At 40.1% G+C, this 20996-nt stretch overlaps 1 pseudogene; it reads right to left on the bottom strand.

Annotated features, from left to right (window-relative positions):
• Positions 1-17755: 17755 nt before the first annotated feature.
• LOC130736092 (protein SOSEKI 3-like) lies at positions 17756-20376 on the bottom strand (annotated as a pseudogene).
• Between the last annotated feature and the right edge of the window lie 620 nt (positions 20377-20996).

Here is a 20996-nt window from a genome sequence, read left to right as displayed (position 1 = left end):
CTGGTTGAATAGGCTCTTGTTGGTCTGGGGCAGGGTGAGCTTGTTGAGCCAAAGGGTCTGCCTCATGTAAAGGATTGGCCAAGATAGGTTCATCTGGGTCAACTAGACGTTCAGGTCTAGGGCCAGGATATCTCCTAGGGCTTGGACAAGTGAGATAATACTCTTCTAAGGTAGACACCTTTTCTTTTCTGACCTCCATGAATTTTCTAATGGATTCAGAGTTATTGGAGGGAGAAGAGTCAGTAACATTGGTTGGGAAGGATACAGGTGTAAGGGCTGTGGAAGCGTCTGTATCCGTGGGTCTGAGAGCCAGTCGTTCTGATGCTCTTGGGACAGAGTGATCAGAGGTTCTGGGTCCATGTTCTGTTTGGGTAGGCTCTGGTTGTTCATGAATGATGGGTTCAGAAGTTAATGGGTTGTACGGGATGGTAATGGGAGAGGTTGGTTCTTCTGACCTAGAGGGTTGGTTCTGGAGCAAATTCCAGAGAGGTGCTTCAGTAGGGGAAGGTTGAAAGAACGAAGACCTTGGGGAATGTGGTGGAGAGGTGGTTTGTGCAGCTGGTTGGGATTCAGGAATAGGAGTGAGGGGATTTGAAGAGTGTTTGAGCATGGCAGATATGGGGAGTGCATCAAATAAATTCAAATCATCATCAGAAGCAATTGCAGACTTACTTGAATGTGCTGATGATCTTGTCACTATGGCAGGAGTTTCAATCCTTCTAACCACTTCAGCAGCTGGTTCCACCCGAGTAGGCTTCACTACGATTCTGACCTGCTTCTTCTTCTTCTTAGGAGGACCATCCTCATTATCACCATCATCACCATCATCGGGCTTGCTGGTTTCATCTTGCTTTCTCTTGGATTGACCAGCCTTCCTCTTTTTGATCAGAGGGACATCTGATTCCTCAGAAGATTCTTCTAGGATCATCTTCCTCTGAACTTTCTTCTTGGGAGGAGAAGGAAACTCTGGAGCTGGCGGCAGTCTGCTGAAGAAGTCATCGAGATCAATTTCGAATCCTTGAGCCCTTAGGTCTTCAACATTGCACCTAATGGCGTCAGGATTGTCTGCCTGTGTCCACAGAGGGTAGTCATTCAGAGGCATCCTTCTACTTCTGATCTCAGAAGATGTGTCTTCATGGGCAGGAGCAATCTTCTTCTTGATTAGGCCCATCTTCTTTAGAGAATTTGCCGTGAAGACATCACTGACAATGGTGGTCAGATCCTCTGTGCATCCAGCATTTATCAGATCTTGAATGAGGCCACTCTCAATGAAGAGATCAGACAAAAGTCTCCCGAAGGGAATATACTTGATCGCTGACTTGATGGAGGCAGTGGTACGAGACTTCCGGATACATTCCTTCAAGAAGGAGAACAGGAAGTAGGGAAGGCAGATCTTCTTCTGGTCTTGGATGAAGAACAACATCACCTTCTGGTTGAAGTTGATGTAGTCTGGGGAACTGCCCTTTGGTCTCTGGTTTATGCAGTGGAGCAAAATTTTGTGCCAGATCCTGAGCTTGGGATGAAGGTCCATCACCTTGTAATTCGTCTTGCCCGGTTTGTAATTGGTGTACAGGGCCTTGTTGATCTCATCCTTCGTCTTGGGTTTCAGCTTCGACTCCGTGAATTGGAAACGATACCCAAAAGCAGTGTCTGCACCCAGCAAATTCACGAAAGACTTCTCTGTGATGATGATATTTCTTCCAAGAATGTGAGATACCACCTGAGTATCATCGCAGTCGGCGTGCTTCCAGAATTCCTTGATCAGTTTATCATACACCGGTCCTCGAAGTCTGTTGAAAGATGAAGGTAGAAGATGAAGGTTGAAAGATGAAGAGAGATCGAGAGAGAAATCGAGGATAAGCGGTTTTGAAATAGCAGAGAGAGAGAGAGTAAAAACCGGAAGTGAAAGAGATCGTGTGTGTATAGTGGGTTTTGACAAATAACCGTTGTTGATTCAAAAAGCACTTTAAGATCAACGGTTGAAAATTAAAGATAGATAGTAACAGTAAATACACAAATCACACACAGGACAGAAGCACATCTACACGCAATCATAACAGACTGTCACACGGGCACAAGGAACTATGCATCAGAAATACTGACACACGTGTTGCTGTCTCAGCTTCAGAGTCAGTACCAGTGGGTACACACACTCTGATTGAGTTACCTTCTGGACTAGACATCTTCTGATCAAGAAGTATCATAGTCAGAGGTTCTGATCCATCTTCACTCTAGACAAAAGTCCATGTTCAGATTTTTCAGAATAAAATTAAATCTATCCTCTGCTAAGGGCTTTGTAAAGATATCTGCCCATTGATGGTCAGTATCAACAAACTTCAGAAGAAGTACGCCCTTCTGTACATAATCTCTAATAAAGTGATACTTTACCTCAATGTGCTTTGCCCTTGAATGCAAGATAGGATTCTTACTCAATGAGATTGCAGCAGTGTTATCACAATAGATTGGGATATTGCTCTCAAGGATCTGATAATCCTCCAGCTGATGTTTCATCCAGAGCATCTGAGTGCTGCATATTGCTGCTGAGATATATTCTGCCTCTGCAGTTGATAGTGCAATGGTTGATTGCCTCTTGCTTGCCCATGAGACTAGATTGCTTCCCAGAAATTGACAATTTCCAGAAGTACTTTTTCTCTCTGTTCTATCTCCAACATAATCAGCATCACAGTAACCTGAAAGCTTATACTCTGATGTTTTCTTATACATCAAGCCAAGGTTAGTGGTGCCTTTCAGATACCTTAGGATCCTCTTAACAGCAGTTAAGTGGGTTTCCCTTGGATCTGATTGGAAACGAGCACATAAATGAACACTAAATAGTATGTCTGGCCTAGATGCAGTTAAGTATAGAAGTGAACCTATCATGCCACGATAGAGCTTCTGACATACTTTACCACTTTTATCTTCTTTCTCCAGAATGCATGTAGGATGCATTGGAGTCTTGGCCACTGTAGATTCCAGCATATTGAACTTCTTCAGAAGTTCTTTAGTGCACTTGCTCTGATGGATATAAGTTCCTTCTGGTGTTTGATCAACTTGTATTCCCAGAAAGTACTTTAATTCTCCCATCATACTCATCTCAAATTCAGCCTGCATCATCTCAGAAAATTCTTTGCATAGAGATTGATTAGCAGAACCAAATATAATATCATCAACATAAATTTGCACAATTAAGATATCATCTTTATAAGTCTTGCAAAAAAGAGTTGTATCTACTTTACCCCTTACAAACTCATTCTCCAGAAGGAATGAGCTGAGTCTCTCATACCATGCTCTGGGAGCTTGCTTCAGACCATAGAGTGATTTCTTCAATTTGAACACATGGTCTGGTTTCTTCTCATCTTCAAAACCTAGGGGTTGATGAACATAGACTTCCTCTGAGATATAACCATTTAGGAAGGCACTCTTCACGTCCATCTGATGTAGAACTATGTTGTGATTTACTGAGAAAGAGATCAACAGTCTGATTGCCTCCAGTCTTGCTACTGGAGCAAATGTTTCAGTGTAGTCTATTCCTTCCTGCTGGCTGTAGCCTTGAGCAACTGGCCTTGCCTTGTTTCTGACTACATCTCCTTTCTCATTCAGCTTGTTTCTGAATACCCATTTCGTTCCAATAACATGGACACTCTCAGGCTTCTTCACTAAGCTCCAAACATCGTTCTTGGAGAATTGATTCAATTCTTCTTCCATGGCCAGAATCCAATCCTTGTCCTGAAGAGCTTCATCTATGGACTTGGGTTCAATTAAGGACACCGATCCTTTCAGACTGAGCAAGGTCTCTTCAGAGGGTCTGAAGGCAGATCTGGTTCTGACTGGTTCGTCTTTGTTGCCCAAAATCAATTCCTTAGGGTGACCTGCAGTGATTCTGCTCTTCTTCAGAGTTTGTGAGTTAGAGGGACCAGCTTCTTCCTCTGGTTCATCCTTCTCTGGCTCAACTTCCTCTGGAGCTTTGCCTTTGTCAGAAACATTAATGCTTAAATCTGAAAACTTTTCAACTAGCTTTGACTGGTCAGAGTCAAGCTTATCGTCAAATCTAACATGAATAGATTCTTCAATAGTCTTAGCATCAGTATTATAAAATCTAAAACCTTTAGATCTCTCAGAGTAACCGAGTAATAGACACTTAGAAGACTTAGCATCAAATTTATGCAATCTATCCTTAGTATTGAGAACATAACAAACACAGCCAAAAGGATGAAAATAAGAAATGTTGGGTTTTATGTTCTTCCACAATTCATAAGGAGTCTTATTCAGAATTGGTCTCACAGAGATTCTGTTTTGAATGTAACATGCTGTATTTACTGCCTCTGCCCAAAAGTGCTTAGCCATGCTAGTTTCTTGGAGCATGGTTCTAGCCATCTCCTGAAGAGTTCTGTTCTTCCTCTCCACAACACCATTTTGTTGAGGAGTTCTGGGACAAGAGAAATCATGTGCAATTCCATAGGAATCAAACAAACTCTCAAATTTGTCATTCTCAAACTCTCCACCATGGTCACTTCTGACACGCACAATCCTACAAGCCTTCTCGTTTTGCACTTGAGCAATGAAGGTAGAGAACACAGCATGAGACTCATCCTTGCGGGTTAGAAATTTTACCCATGTCCAGCGGCTATAGTCATCAACGATAACCATCTCATATCTCTTGCCACCTATAGACTCAGTTTTCACTGGTCCAAAAAGGTCGATATGCAGAAGTTCTAACGGCCTTGAGGTTGAGACAACATTCTTTGCCTTGAAAGGGACTTTTGTGAATTTGCCTTTCTGACATGCTTCACAAAGAGCGTCTGAAGCGAACTTCAGATTGGGTAAGCCCCTGACAAGGTTTAGCTTGCTCAGCTGAGAAATCTTTCTCATACTGGCATGCCCTAACCGTCTATGCCATACCCACTGCTCTTCATTAACAGACAGAAGGCACTTCACATTCTGAGCCTCCAACTCAGATAATCTGATCTTATAAATGTTGTTCTTCCTCTTGCTGTTAAACAGAACAGAGCCATCGATTTGACTTACAGCCCGGCAGGACTTTTGATTGAATATAACATCATAACCCTTGTCAGCTAATTGACTTATAGACAATAAGTTATGTGTTAAGCCGTCTACCAATAACACATTATCAATGCATGGACTACTATCTACACAAATAGTACCAGTACCAACAATTTTACCCTTTTCATTTCCTCCAAAGCCAACTTCGCCTCCAGGCTTAAGTTTCAGCTCTCGGAACATACGCCTTTCTCCCGTCATGTGACGCGAGCATCCACTGTCCAGATACCATGATCGTTGTTTCAGTGGAGCTATCAAGAATATCTGCAACATAGATAATCTTGTCCTTAGGTACCCACTTTCTGGGTCCTCTCTTGTTAGTTACCCCAGAGGTTCTGATCACCTTGGGTGTCTCAACATGATATTTTAAAGGAATATTTGCATGATATTTAGTCATAGAGAAGGATCCCTTTTTAAGAGGGTTTTTAGCAACTTTAGCAGGTACAATATCAGGCAATATGGTACCAGAGGGAACAAAGCATTCATACAAGGATTTAGCTTTAGACACAGAGGGCTCATTTCTAATTTGTTTAGAATAGCCAATGCCATGCATTCCATTTCTGCTTATGCCATAGATCATTGAAGCCATTAAGCTTCTATCCACGCTTTTAGCTAGGAATCTTTGAAAAGACTTTTCATACTTAGATTCATTTCTACAATCAGAGGCATCACAGGCAACAATTTCTTCTAGCTTAGCAATCTGGTTCTTAAGCACAGAGTTAGAATTGATCAAGGCATGATTATCATTTTTCAAATCAGAAATAATTTTCTCATGTTCAGAACGAGTCTTGGAAACAGCAGATAAGTTCTTTTTCAGCTTCTTATGCTTAGACAATAAGGAGTTATACTTATCCATAATATCAGACAATGCATGTTTCAGTTCAGAGGTAGAGAAAGAAGCGAATACCTCATTTTCATTGTCTGAGTTAGGATTTCCTTCTGATTCTGAGTCAGAGTCATCAACTCTCTTTGACTCTGCTTCCTTGTCTTTGACAATAGCCATGAGTCCTTGGACTTCACCATCAGAGTCAACATCCTCTGACTCTGATTCATCAAATGTCACCATCAGACTCTTCTATGTCTTGAAGTGCTTCTTTGGCTTCTTGTCCTTCTTCAATCTTGGACAGTCACTTTTGTAGTGCCCTGATTCTTTGCACTCAAAGCATGTGACTTCCTTAAGTGAGGACTTCTTCTGACCTGAGGATTCAGACTTTCCTTTTGCCTTTCCAGAGCCTTTGTATTTGCTCTGCCTGTGCTTCCAGATGCGATTGAGTCTCTTGGAGATCAGAGTCAGCTCATCTTCATCAGAATCTTCTGATGCTTCTTCAGATTCCTCTTCTTCAGCTTGAAGAGCTTTTGACTTCTCAACCTTAGCCTTTTCAGATTTAGATTTCAAGGCTATGGACTTTTTCCTCAGATCTTGCATCTCTGAGCGCTTCAGCTCATGGCATTTCAAAATGCTGATGAGTTCTTCTAAACTCATATTCTCAACGTCTCTCGTGAGCTCTATTGAAGTCACTAAAGGCATCCAACTTTCAGGAAGACACCTGATGACCCTTATGACATGATCTTTTGTTGTGTAGCTCTTGTTGAGAGGTCGTATGCCAGCTACAAGCAACTGAAATCTGGAGAACATTTCTTCAATGGACTCATTTGGCTCCATGATGAAGGATTCATACTTTTGGATCAAAGACAATGCCTTTGATTCTTTGACTTTCTTGTTTCCTTCATGAGACATCTTCAGAGATTCAAAAATGCCTTTCGCAAACTCACGATCTGTAATCTTCTAGTACTCTTCATAGGAAATAGCACTTAGAAGAATTGCTCTTGCTTTGTGATGTTGTGAGTACAGCTTCTTTTGATCTGCAGTCATCTCTGACCTTGGGATCTTCTTGCCATCTGCATCAACTGGACGCTCGTAGCCATCCACAATAATATCCCAGAGATCTGCATCGAAACCCAGAAAGAAACTTTCCAGTCTATCTTTCCAATATTCGAACCTTTGACCATCGAACATAGGAGGCTTTGCATTGTAACCATCTCTTTGAGTTTCACTGGTGGTGGCAGCCATTGTTTTTCACACCGGCCCGGATCACTGAACACTGTTAGGTGTGGTAATCAGAACTTGCGCTCTGATACCAATTGAAGGTATGAAAAACGGTAGAAAGGGGGGGTTTGAATAACGTTTTCAGTATAAAACTTCCTCCTTAAAGATTTTGACAAATCTTTCGAGAACTTAAGTGCTAAAGATAAGAGATAGAAAAGCACACAAGGATTTTATCCTGGTTCACTTGATAAATCACTCAAGCTACTCCAGTCCACCCGTTAAGGTGATTTCTTCCTTCTTAGAATGAAGGCAATCCACTAATCAGGTAAGAGTTACAACTGCACTTGAAACCTACAAGTGACTAACAATTACACTGACTTAGCTCACACTAAGATTCACTCTCTTAGTCTTCTCTAGGATCCGATCAGCCTTGATCTCCTAAAGGAACTAAACAAACTGTTTATCAAAGAATTGTTTACAAGAGATTTGCTTCTAAAAAGCTAATAGTAAACTCAATGAATTTCAGATGAAAGAAAGCTTAGAAGAATTTAAGTTTGTCTTGCGCGTATGTGAATGCTTCTAGCCGTTTCTTTCAGTCTTCAGCCTCTTTATATACTCCAAGGATTAGGGTTGAGCGTTGCATGGGAAATGCTACCGTTGGAGGGCAGTTCTGGAAAATCCAGCTTCTGCTGTGTCTGAGACTGTTAGGTAGGTCGTTAGGAAGGTACAGTTGCTTTTGTACTTGGATAGCGACTTGACCTTTAAACCTAGGAGACTTCTGATCAGGGGATGCTTCATATTGGAACTTGTGAAGCCGGTTGATCAGAGTCAGAGGGAAAGCCCAGATCCTCTGACCATTGTTTCTTCTGATTCTGAACTCAGAGGGAAGAACATGGTCTTCAGAGTATCTTGCTTCTGGACAACAGAATTTCACTAATCAGCTTCTGGATCTTCAGAGTCTTCTACACCATCAGAATATCTGAGCCTTCAGTGTTTCTTGGTTATCAGACTTTCTGGATCTTCAGAGCTTCTAGTGATTGAGTCCACATCAGAGTTTGTATAACTTCAGAACTTCTGAAGCTTTTCCACTGTTCATACTGAACATGGTGAATGCGAAAGCGTTGCTTGGGTTGCTCTTTATACACAGTGCTTCTGATTTGTGTGAGATTGAGTTGAGGTCAGAGCCTGTAAATAGCACACTCAGAAAAACACGTTAGAGTACCACAATTGTTCATATCAAAAGGTTAACTTGTAATCATCAAAACATAGAGTTGTACTACTAGATCAAAACTTGATCTTACACTCAGGAGGACCTGCCTAGGGTTTCCTCTCAACCCGAAAGATCAACAACATCAACTCAAATGTCCTACGCTCCGCAATCGCGTCAACACGCACAATTCGATATCAATTCAACAATATCATGCTCCAATAAGTGATGAAACAATAATACGGTGCGGGAATCATAAGACAGAAACCAGTGAACGGCCGAAGCCTCTCAGAAAACGGAGACACACGTCTCATATAAGTTCACTCGGCCGAAGCCTCCAGAAAACATTTTCCAATTTCAAGCGATAAACAATATCCAAGCAATATTCAATATTAAACAATATTCAAGTCGAATTTATCGACGCCTACAATACAATAGCTAGTAAGTAAGTTGCCCTAACCTCGAGTTGTTCTGGTCTCGCGGTGCAGGTCTCGCTCACAAGCTTGCTCAGTCAAGCCCAAGGTTTCCACAAACGAACCTTAGAGCAAACAAAGCAAAAATCAATCAAATTAAGTCGATATAATCGAAACAATACTAACTAAAGTTAGACAAAGCTCAAGGAGCTTCAGAGTACAACATTTAGGCACGAATGGAAGGACTTTCCCCGAATGGATGAGTTTTGACTCCATTCAAGTTTTGTACAAAAACACTTTATTCGCTAAAACGTCCATAACTCGAGCTACAGAACTCGGAATAACACGAAACCGGAGCCAAAATTTCGACAATTGAAAGAGCTACGCAATGACTCAGGTCATAGAGACCCAAAAATTATTTTTGGACACGGTACCCTAACAAATAGGTTTCGGCCACTCTCAAAAATAGGGTTTCCGAACTTTTTCTTCGATCTAAATCAATTCCTAGGTATTCTTAGGCGATATCTAGGCCAGGGAAACTCTCAGAAAAATTATCGGATCGAAAACTGTCGCAGGGGTATTTTGGTCAATATTTTCAGCTCAGAATTTCAAAACTGGAATTTCGAAAAACAAATTGGATGGGAACGTCACCAACGACGTTTATGACAACTAATCCTACTAGCGCTAAGCTAAGTCGAGAGTTTTTAACCCAAAGAACGAAGCTTTGGCTCAAAATGGGTATTTCGAGCAGAATTGAAACTCGGCGGCAATTCGGCGAGATTCAGCAGAAAACAACCGGATATTCATGCTCTAGAGCACGTAGGCCATAAGTTTAGACACTGAAATCAAGTTATTTGGACAGTTTTACAAAAAGCTCAAAACTTTGAGCACAGAAAGACATAGAGAAAAGCGACAGAATTGACGATCAGAAGTAAGGAATAACATCAGTACCTCGAGGCCTACGCGTAGCAACGAACGGTGGGACGATCAGGGAAGAATCGGCGAAAAGCTCGCCTACGCGGGTTTGGTGGGTGAAATGGGGTGGGTTTTTGAATTTTTTTCATTTTCTTGCTTTTTATAGGTTTTGGAAAATTTGGAAAAATGAAAATTTCGCGATTCCGATTTTTCCTGTGTAAGACCTGGATTTTCAGAACAAGCTAATTTCCGACTCACGCGTAGAATCAGTGTGAGCGTGACAAGAGTTTGATATTTGAGAAAGATTAATGAAGAAGGAAGTTCAGGAATTGCTTGAGGAATGTTGCGTAGTTGCTTTCGGAGTTAGTGCGAGTCGTCTGCACACCTGCTTTACGGCGAGCGTGTCCAGAATAGGCTATTTCGCTTTTAGAGCTACGTTTTAAGTGAGATTTCGAATCCTTGGAAAATTTAAAGATTCTCTTTATTTTTCCATCGACCAGCGTTTCATTTCGGAACTCTGGACTATACGCACGATAGTATTCACTTTTTGGGAGTTCGCCGACGCTAATTTCTTTGCTTCGAAACCCTATTTTCGAGCAATGGATGAAGACTTTTTCTATTCGGGACTTCTAACGAAGTTTCCGTCCGCGTTGCCAGATTTGTTTCGACATTTCCAATCTTTCTTCAGTAGGAAGTTTTGTCGTTTGAGCATCACAGCAAAAAGTAGTTTTTCGGGACAGATTAACTGACACCGCTTTTGGGATTTTAAATATCGTTTTTCCCAAATCTTAGATATTTGTTTTGAGTTCTGGAATTCTGACGCCAGAATCTCTCTTAGAATTCCTTGGTGAACGTGCTGCAAAAATCGGAATCGCGAAATTTTCATTTTCCCGCGATTTCACCCGCCTTTAAATAGGCGAAAAAGCAAAAATATCTCCACAAACACCACACAAGGCCGCGAGTTTGGGGGAGCTTGGGGGAGGAGAGATTTTCGCGAAAACTTGACCAATCTCCGTGCAGTTCGTCCCTACTTCTAGGTATCGAGGTAACTATCATGAATCCTACCTCTGATTACTGTTTCTGCTGAGTTTCTGAAGTCGTTTCTGTGCTCACAGTTTTGAGCTTTTTCTAAAATGGTCCGATTTCTTCGATTTCTTGGTTGGGTTATGTTCTCTAGGTTCCCATGAGCCTAAAACCTCTGTCAGTAAACGCTGATTGTGATCCAGTTGTCCAGGATCTGAAAAACTGTTTCAAAACCTTTTTTGTTTCACATTTCGAAACTTTATTGTCGAAAAGCTATAATTTGACTTCGTGCCTTTAGGATTTGTTGTCACGGATGTCATGAGGATCATTGCTGTCAAATTTGTTTTCAGAACTGATAACTTTGAAGTTTTGAGCCTTTATTTTGGACCAAAATGCCCCTGGATAGTCGTATTACGACCCGATTGTCCGAAAATTGTTCCGACAGTTTCTTTGCCTTAGTTTTACCCTAAAACTACCTTGTGAATTGATTTGGTCGAAGAAAAAGAGCCGAAGCCCTTTTTCCTTTGTGGCCGTGACCTTGTAGTGTTGGGGAGGGAGTTTTCGTTTTCGAAAACTTGTCTTTTCGTACCCGATTGTCGTATTCTGAAGCTTTAATGCTTTGTCTATCGTTTATGTGTTGTTTTGTGATCGAACTAATCGATATTGTTTGGATTCTGCTTTGTTTTCTCCGAGGTTCAGTTGAAGGAACTTTGGAAGGTTCAGAGCACTTGAGTGAAGGAGCTTGTGATTTCGAAGCTGGATCAGCTCGAGGTTAGGGCAACTTACCATATTTAGCTATGATTGCATGATAGGCATCGATAAATTCGACTTATGTTTTATCTGATGTTGATAATGATGATGAGTTGATGTTATGAAGTAGTTCCATAACTTGTGATGTTGTGATAATGATGTATTGTGCGTTTTGACGCTATTTCGGAGTGGGGATCCTCTGAACTGGTTAAAGTTGGTGTTTCGGGTTGGATGAACAACCCTAGGCAAGTTCAAATGAGGGGTTTGAGACTTAGCCTTTTGTTGGGATTCGTTGGAATTCCTAGACTTTCCCCGGGAAGCTTCTTTTGGGTGGTTGACTTTCGGAAAACCTAGAATGAATAGAATTTCGAAAACTAGAGACTTTGGGAGACTTAGACTTTGAGAAATAAACTCATAACTTGACTAATTCGAATTGGAACAATTTTCATTAACATTTAAGCATAGGAGAACTGAAGGGGAAAATATTTACGAAAGACGGGGAAAAGTCAACTTTGTTGTGGGTTTGGAGAGTTATTGGAATTGGGAAAGCCACTAAGGTGAGCTATGGTGATAATTGAGAGTCACCGAGTACTCTAGTACTCTTGGGAATGTTGTTCGAGTCGTGCTGTATTGACCGGCACAGACTCTGGGCTTTGTTTGTGGGTTTTGTGGTGGGAGTTGTGTTGTATTGACCGACACTAACTCCGAGTCGTGTTGTATTGACCGACACTGACTCTGGCTTTGATCTTGGGGTGATCTTGTTGTTGGAGCCGTGTTGTATTGACCGACATCTAGTGCTCTTGTTGATTGGGCTGTGTTGTATTGACCGACACTAGACCCTTGTGTACTTTTGTGGGTGGAGTTGTGTTGTATTGACCGACACTAACTCCGAGTTGTGTTGTATTGACCGACACTAACTCTTGGGTTGTTTTGAGATTGGGTTTGAGCTAAATGTTGTGTGGTGAGGACGATTTGATGTTTGGCTAACCATATTGCATCAATCAGGTGAATAACGAGAATGGTTCACCAATGTGTTAATGATGAATAACGGGAATGGTTCATCATACGGTGAATAACGGGAATGGTTCACCAATGTGTTAAGGATGAATAACGGGAATGGTTCATCCAGGATGAATAACGGGAATGGTTCATCCATAGTGAAGAACGGGAATGCTTAACTTGTGGCGAACGGGAACGCGTCACAAATCCGGATCATTTTGTGCATTTCACGCATACATTCATTCTGACTTGAATTGTGTGCTGTTTGTTTATTGAAGCAATGTTAGAGCCATAACATGCTACGATTGTTTATACATGTATATATCAACATATATTTATACCCCATATCACATGTTGAGTGTATATCTACGTATTTCTGTGAGTTGACCCTAGCGCCTTGGTTTTGTTTGTATGTTTGTGTTTGGGCGGTCGGCCTGCTGCCAGGCGTCCGTCAGCCGGTTCGTGATGATTCGTTGTGCGGGAAAGACCCGGAGCGAGATGACTATTACTGAAGCTTTCGACGAGGACCCGGACTTCATGCCTGATCGAGGGAGGGTCGATGATAGTAGTGTGGGTTATGGGTGGTTAGAGTCTTTTGAGTTGGTTGTTACTGTAATAGCTCTGATTCGTTTGCTTTTGGGACAGGGTAGGTTCCCGACGCATGACTTTTTGTGTGGTTCTCTTACTGAGGGATCACAGTGAGTCAGTCGGACCATAGGGGTCTTTGCTTAGGCCATTTTGAGGCCGACTTTCTCCTTGTGGGTTGTAATTATAAACTTTCTTACTCACACTTCTGGATCTGTAAATATTTGCCTACGGGCACATTACTTTGGAGTCACTGCGAGTGCGCGTGACGGGAGAGTGCAGCTGAGGCTGTACTTGTGTTTATATTTGTATATTGGTTAGTTAGTGTTGAGTTATGTCTTTACTTTCTATCGCTTTATTTAAAAGGAATTAAACGAAAAAAAAATTACCTGTTTTCCGCGTAAAGCTTATTTTTGGTTACTAAAGTGACACCTGGAAATCGGGGTGTTACATCCTGCGTAATCCTCGGAGAATTCTAAGATAGGTTCTGGCGACAGAATTCCAGAACTCAAAACAGGTTTCTTGGAATTTAATCAAACGATCAAAAGTCGGTGTAAATCGATTTTACCCGAAAAACTACTTTTTGCAGTTGATGTCGGATGAGAAAACTTTGTTCTGAAGAAAGATTAGAATCATCGAGAGAAATAGGCGTACGCATGTGGAATCTTCATTGGAAGCTCCGAATAGAAAAAGTCTTCATCGTCCGTTGATTTTAGGGTTCTTGAACTATCAGTGATTTGGTTTCGGCAAACTTCGGAGAATTAGAATTTGATGTTCGTACATCTCAGGGTTTCGTATCGAAACGCTTGTCATGGAAAGAATTAAGAGAAATTCTGACATTCCTCTGAATATTTTTGGAATTAGTTCCTATAGTGCTTTAAGGGTAAATTAGTCGTTTACTAACGCTCTTGCCCTAGGCCTAAGCGAATAAGACTCACGCTATAACTTATATCGACTTTAATACTATTCTTGGCCTTCTCCTGAACTTTCTCCTTCATAAATTAATTCCATTCGATAAACTTGTTCAGGTGTTCCTTCACGTTACATCAAACTAATCGTGAATAGGAATTTTATTCAATTTATTCTAAGCTTAAAAACTTGGGTCTCACATGCAACATGGGAGCTGATACGCAATCCGCAAGTATACGGTACGTCCAAAGTAATATAAAAGATTGTTGAACCACAGAGATTGGGGAATAACCGATTTACAAAAGCAATGGTTGGTTAGAGCAAAATAAAAGTATAAACAATTTATAATTGGTTGGTTGGTATAGAACTTCGAATTTAGAAGTGAAGAAGAAACAATGTTTAAAAGCTAGCACTTGGGTTAGCTTCACCAAAACAAGTTATGCTTTAAGCGAACTGATATGGAATGCCAATGGACTTCATTCTATTGTTAATCTAACATATTTCTCTAAGTGTTGATTCCTCAAGTCAAATAGAGCTTTCAATCATATTTCATTAGTTTAAAGTTCAAACGTTGAATACAACGTCTATCATGTTTTGAATGATAACAATACTCAAAGAGCTTAAATGAAATACTTAAATATTTAATGTGAATTTCTTTTTAGGAAATATTATTCATGATTCACATTCCTATCGTCTGATGACAAAGTACAAGACTGTTCAAAGATCAATCAAGTCAAAGTACAAGAAAGGTAAAAGCAACACGACAGACTGCCAGAGCTGTGAAAAGTTAAACATGTTGAATAGTCTGACCAAAAGAAGAAAGAGAAAGATCAAATCTTCAAGGAAGACTACCTAAGAAAAGGGTAGTCTAATTTGCTAAATCATCTGATCAAGAACAGAGAATAAGATCGAGAAGACGAGAAGAGTTAAAGCGTCAGGTTAAGACTACCTAAGCAAAGGGAAGTCTAATCTGCTAAATCATCTGAACAAGAACAGAGAAGAAAATCGAGAAGACGAGAAGAGTTAAAGCGTCAGGTTAAACTATGAAAGAAAGGACAAAGCTAGTGGATCATCTGAGAAGACTGCAGTCAATAAAGATCATCATCGTCTGTCTCAAGAGATGATAAAGCAAGAGCAATGTCTAGAGAATGAGCGATAAATTCAAATAGAAATCTCTGATATTTCCAAAGAGAAATCAAGTGCAAGGGAATCATGTGATATCTCACAAAGCACATTGATCAAGGAAACGAGGAAAACGTTGTCAACATGAGTTTCCTCTTTCTCGCACACAAAGAATGGAACAAAGCTCAAAATGTTACCAACCTCTAACAAAGATATACATTGTAGCAACAACTCTCCGTCAAAGAAGTACAAGGCATTAAATTCACCTGAAGAGAAGACCGTTTGATCCAACGGCTAGTACTCAAGATGCTCGATACGCTCCAAAGGCTCTCAACAAATGCCAGAAACACTTGAAGTATAAAAGGAGGACTTGAAGATTTTCAAAATCAAGAAAATAAGCTAGAATTTTTATCTGAATAATTTCTTCAACTAAGCTCAAGCGTCATATCCTCATCGTCTGAGAGACACACCAAAGAGTCAAATCCTCTATCCAACTCTCTAGATTCAGAACACAAAGTATACACAAGAGTCAAATCTTAACCAAAATCTTTGTAGTTCTCTGCACTGAAATAGTCTACAATCCCTCTTGTGAGAAGAGAACCTTGTAGAGCCAAACGATCTTGCAAAAGATCATAAGAGAAATCCCGCACAATACTTGTTGAGGGAGAAGTCCTATCGAATACTTGTTGTTGGGAGAAGTCCTGTCAAATACTTGTTGAAGGAGGAGTTCTTGAAAGTTGATAGTGAAATCATGGTTAAGTCAGGGACTAGACGTAGCCCCATCGTTTGTTGGTGAACCTAGATATATTGTTGTGTGTTTATCGTCTATCTTTTTATTATCATTATCATTGCATCAAACGATTGCGAAAACTCTTTTTAAATAGATAATCGTTTGAAAACTCAAGTTTTAAGTGAACACAATTCAAACCCCTTTCTTGTGTTACTTTTTTCGATATCAATTAGTCTGATTCCTCACCACCTATGAGTAATCCAATTGAAGATTAAGTTTATTTTAGTTAAGGCCATCAACTACTAGACCTCACCCTTATTCCTAAGGCGCGAGTTCTATAATAAGTTCAATTCCAAGACCCCTATTCTAAACCAAACTTTCCTTTGTGCAAAGAATAAGTAAGATAACTTACATGCATTCAAGCTAATATTGTAAAAGGGAAAATGAACTCATAGAAAGAAAACCTTATTCCATATAAAACTCAGAAGTTAAAACATAAACATGCTAGGGATCCACATCCCAAATGCTAAAGAAAACTTAGTCAAGCATGGCTAAGGTAAACATAGTTTCTAACTTGAGAAAGAGCCTTAGAGAAGCCCCAAAATACCTTACAGAAGTTAAAACTTAAGAAAAATTGAGGTGCAATACTAAGGAAGGTTTGCGAGAAAAAGAATGGGTTTAGATGCCTGAGAGGATATGAGACCTTTTGGCAATTGAGTTGTAAGGGAGAGAAGTTTTAGGTTGAAGAGGATGATGCGGTTTAGAAGCTCAAATGTCAGTTATTGACTTGGGTTTCTCATGGTAATGATGAGTTGTAGGATTTGAGGAAAAATCAATGGAAACCACCACAAGCATCATAGAAAACTGCTTTGACATTAATGTGATGTGACCTTTGCTTTATTTCAAATTGCGGCGCCATGTGAAAAGGTGAAAAGAAACATCACTCGCATTTGAACTTATGCAAAGTCAGAAGACCAAGAATATAAACGTTCTGAAGCAGGTAGCGCAAGGATGGGTTTGGTTGATATTTCATCACATGTTGTAGGTTGAGCTTAGACGATCTCTGACAAACAACTCCTACAATACACTACTACAGAAAAGGCTTTTCGCCACGGTTCCGCACGCCCTTTAGCCACGGTTTAACCGTGGCGATAGCGAGCGTGGCAATTGCTCTATTGCCACGGTTCAAGGTTGAACCGTGTCAATTGGTTAGCCTATTGCCACAGGTCATCAAGTGTAACCGTGGCAATAGAGTCCACATATGGCCACGATTACGTACTTAACCGTGGCAATAGGGTACACATATGGCCACGGCTACGCGCTTAACCGTGGCAATAGAGACCTTATTGCCACGGTCCAGTGCCTAACCGTGGCAATATGTAGACTCTATTGCCACGGTTATAACCGTGGCAATATGTGGTTCACCTGGTCTGGGAAATTGCAACATCCATATTTTTTTTATTTGACCTGTTCTATGCATAAATTGCAGTACATTTTTTAAGAAATAAATTACATAAAATCTCATGTTCAGAATAACATTAACATATTCTAGAAGATAATTACTCAAATGTGCCAACAACAAAACAATGCTAAAACCCATGTCACTTAACAAATTTGTCTAAAAATACTAATTGTTGTTGAGAACACACTCTCTCAAGAACTTAAACCAAATAAGCTACATCAGTTAAAAGCATGAATTAATAATGACAAAACATGCAGCTGGAACAACAACAAACAGCAATGAGGTTGACTCATCATCAGCCTCTTTTATTGATGAAAAAACAGCAGCTTGACAAACCCCCGGCCACTACTTGAAATCACCAAAGCTTGGCAGTCCACACTAGGCAAAATTCTTTAACACATAAGTAGCCCACTCTTCTTTAATTTCATTTAGTTGATACTCATCGTAGAAGCCAAATTGATAATCAGAGAAGTACTGCAAAATGATGGTAAAAGTAAAATTAAGAATCTTAGAAGGGAAAAGATAGAGTCAATACTTAACTTTCTTCTATTTTGATCACCTCTTCTTCCCTAAACGAATCTATCCTCTTTGACTGCTTCTTCCCTGATGAAGGTTCGGAGATTATTTTGCTGCTACCGTTAGATGTTACTGAGGATATGCCTGATCCATCAAATCTGTCCGATGAGTTTCTTGGCCCATCAGAAATGGGGGATTTCATGGATTCGCTTCGTGGATGCTTGGTCAATAAAGCCTTGATTGATCGTGGAATGCATTTTGAATGTCCTGAGGATGTTTCCTCTTTGTCTTCTTGTGGTTTCTGGTCTTTATATGTCCTGCACATTTGTGCATTGGTTATGTTATAGATGACACATTGGCCAGGATGTAATGTAATAATAACTATCATGTTCCATTCAGAATCCAATCATAACCAAAGACAAAACTGTAAATCATGAATCCAAAAAGCCAACCACATTAATCATTGACCCCAGTGGCATGTTATATAGATTAGCCTCCATGTAAAGAGCTCATATTAAAAGAAAGAAATAAAACAGCAATGATGCTCATAATAACATATGATATATGTGCCTCTATTTATTATTTTTCAGATTATCACTCCACCCCTTTTTGTCCTTTCCTTTTCCTTTTGTTGAGAAAAGGGAGGTGGTCTGATATTAGATATTTCAAGTATTCTTTTTTTAATCAGCATGTTATGTTCACAAAACAGCAATTCTTTGTAACCTTTAAGAAATAAACATATAAACAAGCATGTGAAAGTACTTATATTTCATGAATTTCTGTTAGCTTTAACAGCCCATTGACAAAAGAAATACAAAAACATAGGCTTTTTAACCATGATCAGAGGGACAGAAGATGTTCAAGTGATTTCTTTTAATAAAAACCTAAAAATGCTAAGTGATATGGGGGAAATAGTGAAAGCATTTGCAAAATGTCAATGTGTGGACTTTGATTTGTAACAATTCACAGCTTAGTGGATGTTATGTTACTTTTGAAATCATTCATTTAATGTTGGAGAATATAACTCAAGCTGAAAAAATATTTTCAGATCTGAGAGAAACTCAATTAGCCTTCTATGAACAGATTCAAGCAGTTAGCATTATCACCTATAGACCACTTGCACAAATCACTGGTTTTCTTCCTAATCTGGCATTATTCACAATTCAAAACTTAAAGAATCACTAGATTCTAGATATCAATCCTGTTGCTACATCAGACCTTAAGCAATCCATATACTATTTCCTCAACATTGAATAACTATTTGATTATGACTAGTCCATTTCTTACAAAATTAAGAAAACACCAGCATGCATAACTCTTCCACGTGCGAATTTGTACTGCTGCAAGAGAATATTTGAAAGCAAGACTTACCTTTCATCATTGTAGGAAGAAGAACGTTTCAGAACTTTATGTGCCTCTCCTTCCTTCAGTTTAGTCTCAATTAAGCTCCCACTAAAGTATTCTTTGTCTTCCAACCTAAGATTCATCAGCTTTGGATTCTCTGCTAAGCAATCAAATTCCCCTAACATAAAAGAAGTGGAGAACAGCGGAGAAGGGAATTTTGAATCAGAAAACCTATGCTTATTCAGCTTTCACTTCTGGAACTTCAGCTTGACATATTTCATGGCATTCAGGTTCTAATGATCTATCCTCTGTTGATACACCCCTTGTACAAGTTTTCTGAGCTCTGGTTCTGCTAACTTGTTCTTCTGTCTGAGTGGAAGCATCTGCCAATCCATCAGTCTTGTAAATTTTGTACTCTGTCAATGCCAAGCTCAGAGAGTCGCTCTTTTCATCCCTAGACTCCGGGGAAACATCCGAGGAGCCCGTATGCGGTTCTTGAGAAAGCTCGTCCTCTTGGGAGGTTCTTGTCTCTTTCCCATTCATGCTAGATGAGGAAGAGGCTTCATCATGACTTCAAGAAGAAGCTGGCCCCGGCAGCAGCTTCACATTCTGCATTTTGACGTTGCTAATGGGACTGAAATTATCTGCAAAGCAAAAGCCACAAAGGCTAAGGGTACATGCATTCTATGTCATTCAGAACCTACCAAATGACTATAATTTGAAGACGAATAAACAAAATATCTTCTTTACCTGAATTGGATTCATCAAAGAGCTCAGAGCCTTTGAGGACATACTCATTTCCATGGGCTGGTAAAATTAAATCATCTTCAGAAAGATCATGCCACACAAATCCACTCTTGTAGCTTCTGAATTACAAGAAAAACTAATATCAATGATTAAAATTGTATGCAGTAATTACTGAACTATTATTCAAAAGGGAAACAAGGGGCAAAGAAGAAGCCTATCAAGAGCATGTTTGGATTCTCGTAAAACCTTCCAGAATTAATTGCACTCCCACAAAAGCAACTAGGATTAGCTTCTTATAGAATCAATTCTTCATTCCTAGGTGAAAATCTACTGTGTATCCAAACATGCACCAAGTTTCTTGATTTCCCCCTTTCTTTCTTTTTTCTCAACACAAATTAAACAACAAGACATAATGACATAGAAAGTGTTAAAAACTTGCTCACCTCTTACAAGACCATGAATACAAGGAAGCCATGCCTCTACCTCTCAATGCATTTAGTCTATCAATCACATCTGCACAAAAAACAAACAAACCCCTCAAAAACCACAATCCACAAAGGAAAATTTTAAAACCCTACAACCACATACCCAAAACAAGAGTACGGAGTGAGAACGGTACCTGTGGATGGTACTTGCAGTGAGAACGGTGAAAGAGTACGGAGACGGCGGAGGAGAAGACGGAAATCGAACAACTACTGTGAACGACAGCGAACAGCTACTGTGAAATCGAACAGCTACGGTATCTGACAACGAGCAGCTACTGTGAACGACGAAGCAAGAGGGAGATCATTGAGAACGAGAGGGAGAGGAAGAGTGGGAAATCGTGTTCTCATACGTGTTCTTGAACTGAGTCGAGGCGGAGGAGAAGAGGGAAATCGTGTTCAGGTGAGTCTTTGCTGGGGTTTCTAACTGAGGAGAAGAGGGAACTGAGGGTTAGGGTTCTGTTGGGGTGGAGAGTGCGTGTGGGGAGGGAAAAAATTTGGAGTACTGGAGCCAAATTGTTAATTTGCTGGGGTTTCTAAAAAACATAGCCTATTGCCACGGTTCCTAAAAATAATAATAAAATATTTCCCCATTTTGCCACGGTTCCGTGTATAACCGTGGCAACTGACCTTTAGCCACGGTTCCGCCAATAACCGTGGCAATTGAGGCGTGGCGAAAAGCCATTT

Source organism: Lotus japonicus, chromosome 2, assembly GCF_012489685.1.
Source record: "Lotus japonicus ecotype B-129 chromosome 2, LjGifu_v1.2".
NCBI lineage: Eukaryota > Viridiplantae > Streptophyta > Magnoliopsida > Fabales > Fabaceae > Lotus > Lotus japonicus.
This window is presented reverse-complemented; position numbering and strand designations above follow the sequence as displayed.